We start from the raw sequence: 9,138 nt of genomic DNA, 5'->3' as shown, positions 1-9,138 counted from the left end.
TTTTTAATGTGTTGTTGAATTTGGCTTGCCAGTATTGTGTGGAGAATTTTTGTATCTATATTTATCAGGAATATTTGCCCGTAGTTTTCTTTTTTGTTGTATCCTTATCTTTTTTGCTGTATCCTTATCTTTTTTGTTGTATCCTTATTTGGTATTGCAGAAATGCTGACACTGTAGAAGGACTTTGGAAGTATTCCTTTCTCTTCAATGTTTTGGAATTGTTTGAGTAGGATTGGTACTAGTTCTTTAAATGTTTAGTAGAATTCAGCACCAAAGTTGTCAGGTCCTGGACTTTTTTTTTTAAATGGGAGAGTTTTTATTAGTACTTCAATGTCATTCCTTGTTATTGGTCTGTTCAGGTTTCCTGTTTCTTCATGGTTCAGTCTTGGCAGGTTATATGTGTGCAGAAATGTATTTATTTCTTTCAGATTTTCCTATTTATTGGCATATAGTTGTTCATAATAGTCTTTAATGATCCTTTATGTTTCTGTCGTGTCAGTAATGTCTCCTTTTCATTTTTGTTTTAATTTATTTGGTTCTCTCTTGTTTTGTTTTTTTTTGTGTGTTTTGTTTGTTTGCTTTTTACTTAGCTAAATGTTTGGTGATTTTGTTTATCTTTTCAAAAAAAAAAAAAAAGCAAACACAAAAACAAATTTTTGAGTTTCTGGAGAGCTGAACACAGAGAGGTTCCCAGAGAGTGGCGTGCCCAGGGAGAGCTTGGAAGCTCTGAATCACTTCTGTCAGACCTAGCTTATGCACTTTCTCATCTGTGTCTTTTTAATATCCTTTTTAATAAATCAATAAACATAAGTTGACCTTTGGGTGACCAAGATGGGACCTGAAGCAGGCTTCCATTGACTCCTGCTGCTTCACTGACAGCTGGCATCCTGGTAAGGGCATGGACTGTTTTTGTCCAGCTGAACCTGTTGGAGGTTGCAGTAGCTTTTGTAACCTTTCAGGAGGCAAAGGGGACACTTTCCCTGGGACCCTGTAGTTTTGGCACTGTGAGTAGGACACCAAAGCCATTCTGCTTGAAGCTGCAGTGAAGGGAACCCAGAATCTGACAAGTCAGCAAAAGGAAATTCATAGAAAGAATATTGACAAGTACTTGTGAACACAGATTTCTCATAACTTTTAAGATAATACCATGGGAATAGGTAAAGACTTTCAGGACTTCAGTTAAAAAGCTGATGGCCTGGCGTGGTGACTCGTGCCAGTAATCCTAGCACTTTGGAAGGCAAAGGCTGGTGGATAGCTTGAGCCCAGGAGTTCAAGACCAGCTTGGGCAACATGACAAAACCCTGTCTCTACTAAAAGTAGAAAAATTAGCCAGGCACCTCATCCCATGCCTGTAGTCCCAGCTACTCGGGAGGCGGAGGGGGGAGAATTACATGAGCCCAGGAGGTGGAGATTGAGCTGAGGTGAGCTGAGATTGTGCCACTGTACTCCAGCCTGGACCACAGAGCGAGACTCTGTCTCAAAATAATAATAGTAATAATAATAATAATAATAATGATAATAATGATAAAAAGTTGATGTTCTCAGGAGGATTGCTAACCCAACATCAAGCAGAACAAAAGTTAATTACATGGGACTGAACTGATAGAAAACTGATGCTTTTTATGACTTTTTTGGTTGAAACATTACCAATTCTTTTTCTATTTTGTTTTCAGAGCCAAACTTTTTTTTCTTTTTGAGGTACTTATAGCTTATAGCACTTGGGCAGAGTTTTATGAGCAAAATTAAAACATTTGCCTTTTTTTCAACCTGATTTCTCCAAAATTTGGAAACTATTTGAATATTCTTATTTTATGGCAATACAGATATTTTCATAAGTTCAATAAGAGTCTATTTTCCACAACATAATGACTGGAGTGTCACATTTTCGGATACGACCAGACTGCCTTGAGGGAATGAAATTGCCTTTATAAGACCAATAGACTTGGAGAAAGACTGGCCTGGTACATTGTCTATACGGTTCTCTTAACAAGGTTCCTGACCTTACAGTAAGAAAAGAATGTCAAATTCGGACAGGCCCAGGAACCTCAGGATAATTAGGGACCTTGAGAAGACAGGAATTCACCCAATTTGTATAAGTATTACAGCAAAGTCTAATGGTGAATTCATGACTTGGCTTCCCAGCCTCAAGAGGCTTTGAAAGTCTAATCTGAAATTTGTTACGAAAAAGCTCCAGTAAAGCCAACTTACAAAGCTGTCTTTAGGGCTAATCACTATTCTTGCTGTATTTCATACAAATAAGCAGGTCAAATGTCATGTGGACACTTATTTTAGAAGTCAGTCGGTCCTACTAATATTTACCTTTGGTAAAAAATGGGGAACTAGAGAAAGAAAACTGTTTCCCAGGAAACGGTATACATTTTTTATTAGATTCTAGCCCTGACCACTGTTTCTGAGTTATTATTATTTTCCTACAATTTGGACTAAGCTCTGAATTATTTCTTGGCTACAACAAATCTCTAAAGAAGAACCTGGATTTAATTTTCTTCATGATGTTTTCAGTTGGCTCCCTAATGAAACTGGTTGTTTTGTTTTTTTTTTTTATTATTTCATACAAATTCTCTTTTTGTTTATAATCCTTATATATTACTTCTTCCAAGAAAACTGAAATGATGGCATTTCCAAAGACTAGAGATGATTCAACAGGTGATAAATCAAGGATCTTATTGAGGTCTCATTCTTTGCCACTCTGTGATGCCATCCTAATTTTACTTTTGAGTGCTCTTAAAATAAAAATTCCTCACTGAGACTTCTCCTCCTTCCCGCCTCAGTGTGAGACAGGACTCTCAGAAGTGAGCTTTCTGACACTCAGATTTTGATCAGTTCTTTCAAAAAGAAAGATTTCGCTCAAAAGGGAGAAATGAGAAATCTTTAAATTTTTAGGCTCAGAAAAGCATTTAAAATGTAACAGCAGTCAAGTCTCACTACCGCTTGAGTGAGATAATTACCTCTTGAAGCCACCTGCTATGTGGGCTTCAGACTACTGACAGCAAGTAGCCATACAATGCCATACACACTATCATTGAACAATGGATAGCCAATCATTAACCAATGTCATTTTCGTAAACCAATGAGAATTGCTGATGAACAACTTTGGTAATTGCCCATTCTCCTGATTCATCCTTTGTTTTCTTTAAAAACTTGAGTCTGTTGCTTGTTCTCTGGAGCACTTCCCAAGACAACTTGGAAGCATGTCCTGGGTTACAGTCCTAAATCTTTGTGCTTGAATAAACTCTCTGTAAACTAAAACACAAAACAAAACAACAATGATCTTTTATATGGTTTTCTTTGGTTTCAATTTAATTTTTTCTGCTCTAATCTTTATTATTTTTTTCCTTCTAATTATTTTGCATTGGGTTTGTTCTTGCTTTTCTAGTTCTTTGAGGTGTGTCATTGGGTTGTTTATTTGAAGTCTTTCTACCTTTTTTTTTTTTAACTGTAAAATAAGTTTATTGGTGGTAACATGGTATAATTTACTCCTGATATCTGATGTTACAAACTTTAGGGTCCTTGAGGTATGCAGCATCCTTGTATGTAACTGGCATAAACCCTACTTATTTGAGGTCTCTTAATTGCTTTTGTGATTTCTTTCTGTTTCTTCCCACAAAGACCTGTTTTGTGCCTTCCACAAATGCATCCAATAAATGGAGAAATAAACTGGGACAAAAGCTGTACATTCTTAAAATCTACATGCTTTCCACACCAGATACATTTCTTAAGGGCTTCTTTATAAGAATTTTCCATTGGAATGGACATGTCCTCATTGGTGGATATCTATTTATATTGTGAACAACCTCTTCTCCATAGCACCACGTGAGTCCTGGGATGTGTAAGGCTAACAGTAGCCATTATGAGGTGTGTCAACTTCTTCCTCCCCAGACCACTGCAAACAGCAACTATAGTGGCCATGGTTCCACATTCCTCCACTGGTTCTACCTTTTTATGTTGGCATTTATTGCTATGAACTTCCCTCTTTGAGATGCATTTTGCTGTATCACACAGGTTTAGGTGAAATGAGTTTCTTGTAGATAGTATATAGCTGGGTCTTGTTTTTTGTTGTTGTTGTTTGTTTGTTTGAGACAAAGTCTTGCTCTGTCGCCCAGGCTGGTATGCAGTGGCATGATTTTGGCTCACTGCAACCTTTGCCTCCCAGGTTCAAGTCATTCTCTTGCCTCAGCTCCTGAGTAGCTAGGATTACAGGTGCATGCCACCATGCCTGGTTAATTTTTGTATTTTTAGTAGAGATGGGATTTCACCATGTTGACCAGGCTGGTCTAGAACTCCTGACCTTGTGATCTGCCCACTTTGGCCTTCCAAAGTGCTGGGATTACACCCATGAGCCACCTTGCCTGGCCATGGGTCTTGCTTTTTATCCATTCAGTCATTCTTTGTCTTTTAACTGGATAATTTAATCCATTTATATTCAAGGTTATTATTGATAGGTAAGGGTCTATTACCACCATTTTATTTGTTTTCTGGTTGTTTTTTAGACCTTTTCTTCTTTTTTCCCTCTGTTACTGTCTTCCTGGTCCTTCATGGTTAAGTGATTTTTTTCTAGTGGTATGTTTTGATTCTGTGCCATTTATTTATAATATATCTATTACAGGTTTTTGCTTTGTGTTTACCATGTGTACAACTTTGGCATTTCTTGTAACACAGATTTGGTGGTGATGAATTCCTTCTGCTTCTGTTTGTGTGGGAAAGTCTATCTTTCCTTAGTGTTTGAAGCATAGCTATGCTGGGCACAATATGCTTGGTTGGTAATTTTTTCCTTTAGTACTTCAAATACAGCATTCCACTCTGTCCTTGCCTGCAAGGTTTCTGCTGAGAGATCCACTGAAAGCTGTATTGAGTATCTCTTGCATTTGGTATGTTTCTTTTCTCTTGCTGCTTTGAGCATTCTTTCTTTGTCTTTGATTTTTGTAAATTTGATGATAATGTGCCTTTAGGATTTCCTCTTTGGGCTAAATTTTATTGGTAACTTCTGAGCTTCTTGTACCTGGATGGTGTCATTTTTTTTTCAGATTTGGAAAAATTTTAGCCATTATTTATTTAAGTATGTTTTCTAGGCCCTTTTCTCTTTTGTCTCCTTTGGGAATGTCTGTTATGTGGAAATTAGTTCACTTGATGGTGCCCCACAATTCTTGTAGGCCCTATTCATTCTTTTTTTAAATTCTTTTTTCTTTTTACTCTTCTAATTGGGTAATTGGGGTTATTTGGGCTTCATGAAACTGGATGTCTATTTCCCTTCCCAGATGTGGGAAATTTTCAGCCATTATTTCCTTAAATAAGTTTTCTACCACTTTCTCTTCCTCTTCTCTTTGTAGAAATCCCATAAAGCATATGTTGGTACCTTTAATGATGTCTCATAAGTTCTTTAAGTTCTCTTTACTTTTAAAAAATTGTTTCTTTTTGTTTGTTCCTCTGACTGGATAATTTCAAATGATCTCTCTTTTTGCACACTGATGCTTCTTCTACCTGAACAAGTCTGCTGTTGAAGTTTCCTCTGAAATTTTTCAGTTCAGTCATTGTGTCCTTCAGCTCCAAAATTTATTTTCCTTTATCATCTCTATGTCTTTGTTGAAGTTCTCATTTTGTTCATGTATGTTTTCATGATATCATGTGGCTTGCTTTCTGTGTTCTCTAATAGCTCACTGAGATTATTTAAGACATTTATTTTGAATTCTTTTCCAGGCAGTTCTTAGGTCTCCATCTTTTTAAAGATCAGTTACTGGTTTTATTGTGTTCTTTTGGCATCATTGTATTTTCCTGATTCTTTGTGATCCTTATGGCTTTGCATTGGTGCCTGTACTTTTGAAAAAAGAGTCATCTCTTTTAATCTTTACAGGCTGACTTCAGCAGGGAAAGCCCTTCACCAGTCAGGCTGGCCAGAGATTCTGAGTGGGCTGGCTGGTGGCATCTATACGCTGGCCAACTGCTGGGGTCAGTGGGTAAGCAGGCTTGCTGCTGGGATCCATGGGCAGGTGACCTGCTGCTGTGCGCCACGAGCATGCTGTTGAGGTCTGCATGCTGGTTGTTGAGAGCCCTCATCTGTTTTTGTTGTTCTTAGCAGCCCCCAGGCAATCTAGCCTTTCTGATTTACTCAGTGTTCTGGGTGAGACATAACAGAAGTGAGCCTCTCAGGCAGTAAACCAAAAGGCTACAGAAGAGTCAGATGCTCACTGCATGCTCTCTTCCCCCCATGGGAGAACTTGTGGGCCAAGGAGATCTCTCTTGGTGCTGCATTCTACTGGCCTGGAGGAGGGTTGGTCAGGTAAAGTAAGAATATTCTTACCCTTTTCAATGTGTCTTTTCTCATTTCTGTGCCCCATCAGGGTGTTGAATACTCTCTCGGAGTCCAGAGCTCTCAGAAAAGTAATTTTATCTATGGATGGTTATTAAATCAGTGTTTCTGAGGGAAACAAGGGCTGGCACTGCCTGTTCTGACATCTTGCAGATGTCACTTCCAGAATTATTTCTTAAGCAGAATTTGCCCCCTTAATTTCCCTGGAGGGCTTTTCCCAACATACATTATTGTGTTCAAACACACTGGGAACATTTCTCCCAGTTCATAGCTTAGGTCCAAATAACTTTTCCAGGCCTGCTTTCCTGCCAACCATTTCATGTTTCATGGAACAGTCACAGGGCAGTGGTTTCTCACCTGGGGGTGATGGCATAGTGGTTTTAACTCCCAGGGGACATTTGGCAATGTACGGAAACAGTTTTCGTTTCATGACTTGGGAGGGGATCTTACTAGCATGTAGTGGAAAGAGGCCAGGGATGCTGCTAAACATGCTACAATACACAGCTCAAAGTGGCAATATTATTGAAGTTGAGAAACCCTATCCTATTAGTATAATTAGTAAATATACTTAGAAAGTCTCTGGGGCAATAGTGAGTCCTCAGTAAATGCCAACTATTTATAGGGATATCCCATTTTGTACCAAACTGCTTGCTGACGTTCAATTTCATATTTAACTGTGAACTGCATAGAGGCATCTGACCCTCATGTGAGCATCAGCTTCTCTTCACTAACATAGTCCTTTGTGCATACAAATCACTCCTTCATGAGAATGGAGCAGGAGAAAGAAAGGGCCAATCCCCTGATTGAGGATGAACATCCTTATCTCTGAAATTCTAAGGCTGAGTTAGAAGAAAAGAGGTTGGAGTGCATTCATGATTAACTTCGTAAATTTTAAAATTCCTACAGTTCAGTGAATTTGCATTTGGCAACAGAAAAAGCATACAATTATTCTATTTCATAAAAGAAACAGAAATGATCTTTCGTCTTGTTCGTGTATAAATTTGGTTGTGACCCACAGAAGTATGAAGATATGGTTTCCACACCAATGTTAGGCCTTCTCAGGGAGCTTAGAGCGTGTTGGTGGAGAGGGAGAAGCCCAACAGAAGGAGATCTTATTCCACCTCTGCACTTCGTCAGGACTCCTGTGGAAACATGTGATCTCCAGCAGTCTCTCTGGGGCTCTGCCCACCCCCAGCAGTGTCGCCCCACATCACTGCACAATAAGAACTTTCTCATCGTGAACATAGCTTTCTCTGGAGAAGCTGGGAAGTGCTTAACTATGCTAGAAGCTGGACAATTCAGGTAGAAGTTTAAATGTTGGCCTAACCTTCAAAGAACAGAAATAGCTTTTTTTGAAAGTTCTCAAGGGTGTTTCAGAACTCTGGAACATTTTAAATCTTAAAATAACACTACAATTGTCCATTTGGTCTTGGGGGTGGCTGTGCGGTGTGGAGAGTGAAAGGGTGGAGAGTGAGTCCCTAAAATCGACTTTCCGTCTCTCCTCCACTGAAGGATGTGGTTGGGCTTTTTCGTCCTTGGGCTGCCAAAACCGAAAAGTGCCTTGCTCCGCTCCAGAGGAAAGTGTTCAGTGTCCTTTATAGAACCCACTTGTTTCCCGGCTGGAAGGGGGATTGTCCCGGGGCACAGCAGAGCTGTCCCATGTGTGATGTACAGGCTGTCCCCCTCCCAAACATCAGCAAAGCATAGTACTACAAAAACAAATGTGGCTCCCCGGGCGCCGCTCACAGGCTGCCACCTAGGCTTAGGATCCCGGAGCTGACAGGGAGTGGGGAGTGTCTGGGAATACACCGTGTCCACCCCCTTCTCCTTCAGCTCTTACCCTTGAGCACATCACTCAGGTCTCCTAAATCATCCCATGGTTTGGGAGTCAGGCAGGGGTTCATGTGTTCTGAGCAGATTCTGAGGTGCTCTTAAAAGCTGCCAATGTTAATATTGCCTTGGAAAAAAATGATGAGTGTTTTAGAGCGACCCACTCACTGGGTGAATGCACTGAGTCCGCCCAGCCCCCTGCCTTCACTGACTGCACCGGGGCAGGGTGGGTGGTGGTGTCTGTCCCTCTCTCTCTGCTTCACTCCTCACCGACAGCTCCTGCCCCCCTGACGCTCAGGTTTCATCGTCCCATGTGCTCTGGGTCTTGTTCCGACTCTACAAAGAAAAGGTGCCACGAGGACCGTGCCAGAGTATGACTGTAATTCGGTAGAGGTCTCACCTCAACGCCTTGTTTTACATACTGTGTGTGAACTGGGGCCACACAGAGAGGGCAACGTGAAGTGTGAAGTGTTACCTGAAGGAGGGTGGCAGCGCTCTGTGTGCTGGCTGCCCCTCGGGGCAGAAAGGGAGGGAGGGAGGGAGACAGTAGGGAAGAAGGAAGGAAGCCACTCTCTGCCCGCCACCGCCCCGTCTCAGGCCCTAGACCTGCACCAGGCTCGTCTCCTGAGGCTGAAAGTGCCCCTCCGGCTCTCAGACTCCGCGCTGCCCTCTGCCTTGCTTCTCTCAGTACCACTTTCCCGGCTCTCTTTTGAATCGGATTCTCTCCTTCAAACTCCAGCTGATGCAGCCCACACATGCCAGGCCTATATGTAGATTCGTCTGTTGCCACCGTCTTCCAAGCCCTGGGGAGGGGCTGAGCTCCGTGGAAGGCCTCTGAAGGGAGGGACACGACTTGAAGGCTGAGTGGCACAGGGCTCCGTGGAAAACTGGGATTCTTTGCCCTTCTCAGGGAGGCAAAAGGTGCAGAGGCCTGCAGTGTGCTGTGAACGACAGTGCCAGCTAGTGGAACGCAGCTTACATTGCTA

General features: G+C 41.3%; 1 pseudogene; it reads right to left on the bottom strand.

Moving 5' to 3' along the window:
* Window positions 1-3,322: 3,322 nt before the first annotated feature.
* LOC103246013 (small ribosomal subunit protein bS18m pseudogene) lies at window positions 3,323-4,197 on the bottom strand (annotated as a pseudogene).
* Window positions 4,198-9,138: the final 4,941 nt, after the last annotated feature.

This window comes from Chlorocebus sabaeus, chromosome 26 (genome assembly GCF_047675955.1).
Source record: "Chlorocebus sabaeus isolate Y175 chromosome 26, mChlSab1.0.hap1, whole genome shotgun sequence".
NCBI lineage: Eukaryota > Metazoa > Chordata > Mammalia > Primates > Cercopithecidae > Chlorocebus > Chlorocebus sabaeus.
This window is presented reverse-complemented; position numbering and strand designations above follow the sequence as displayed.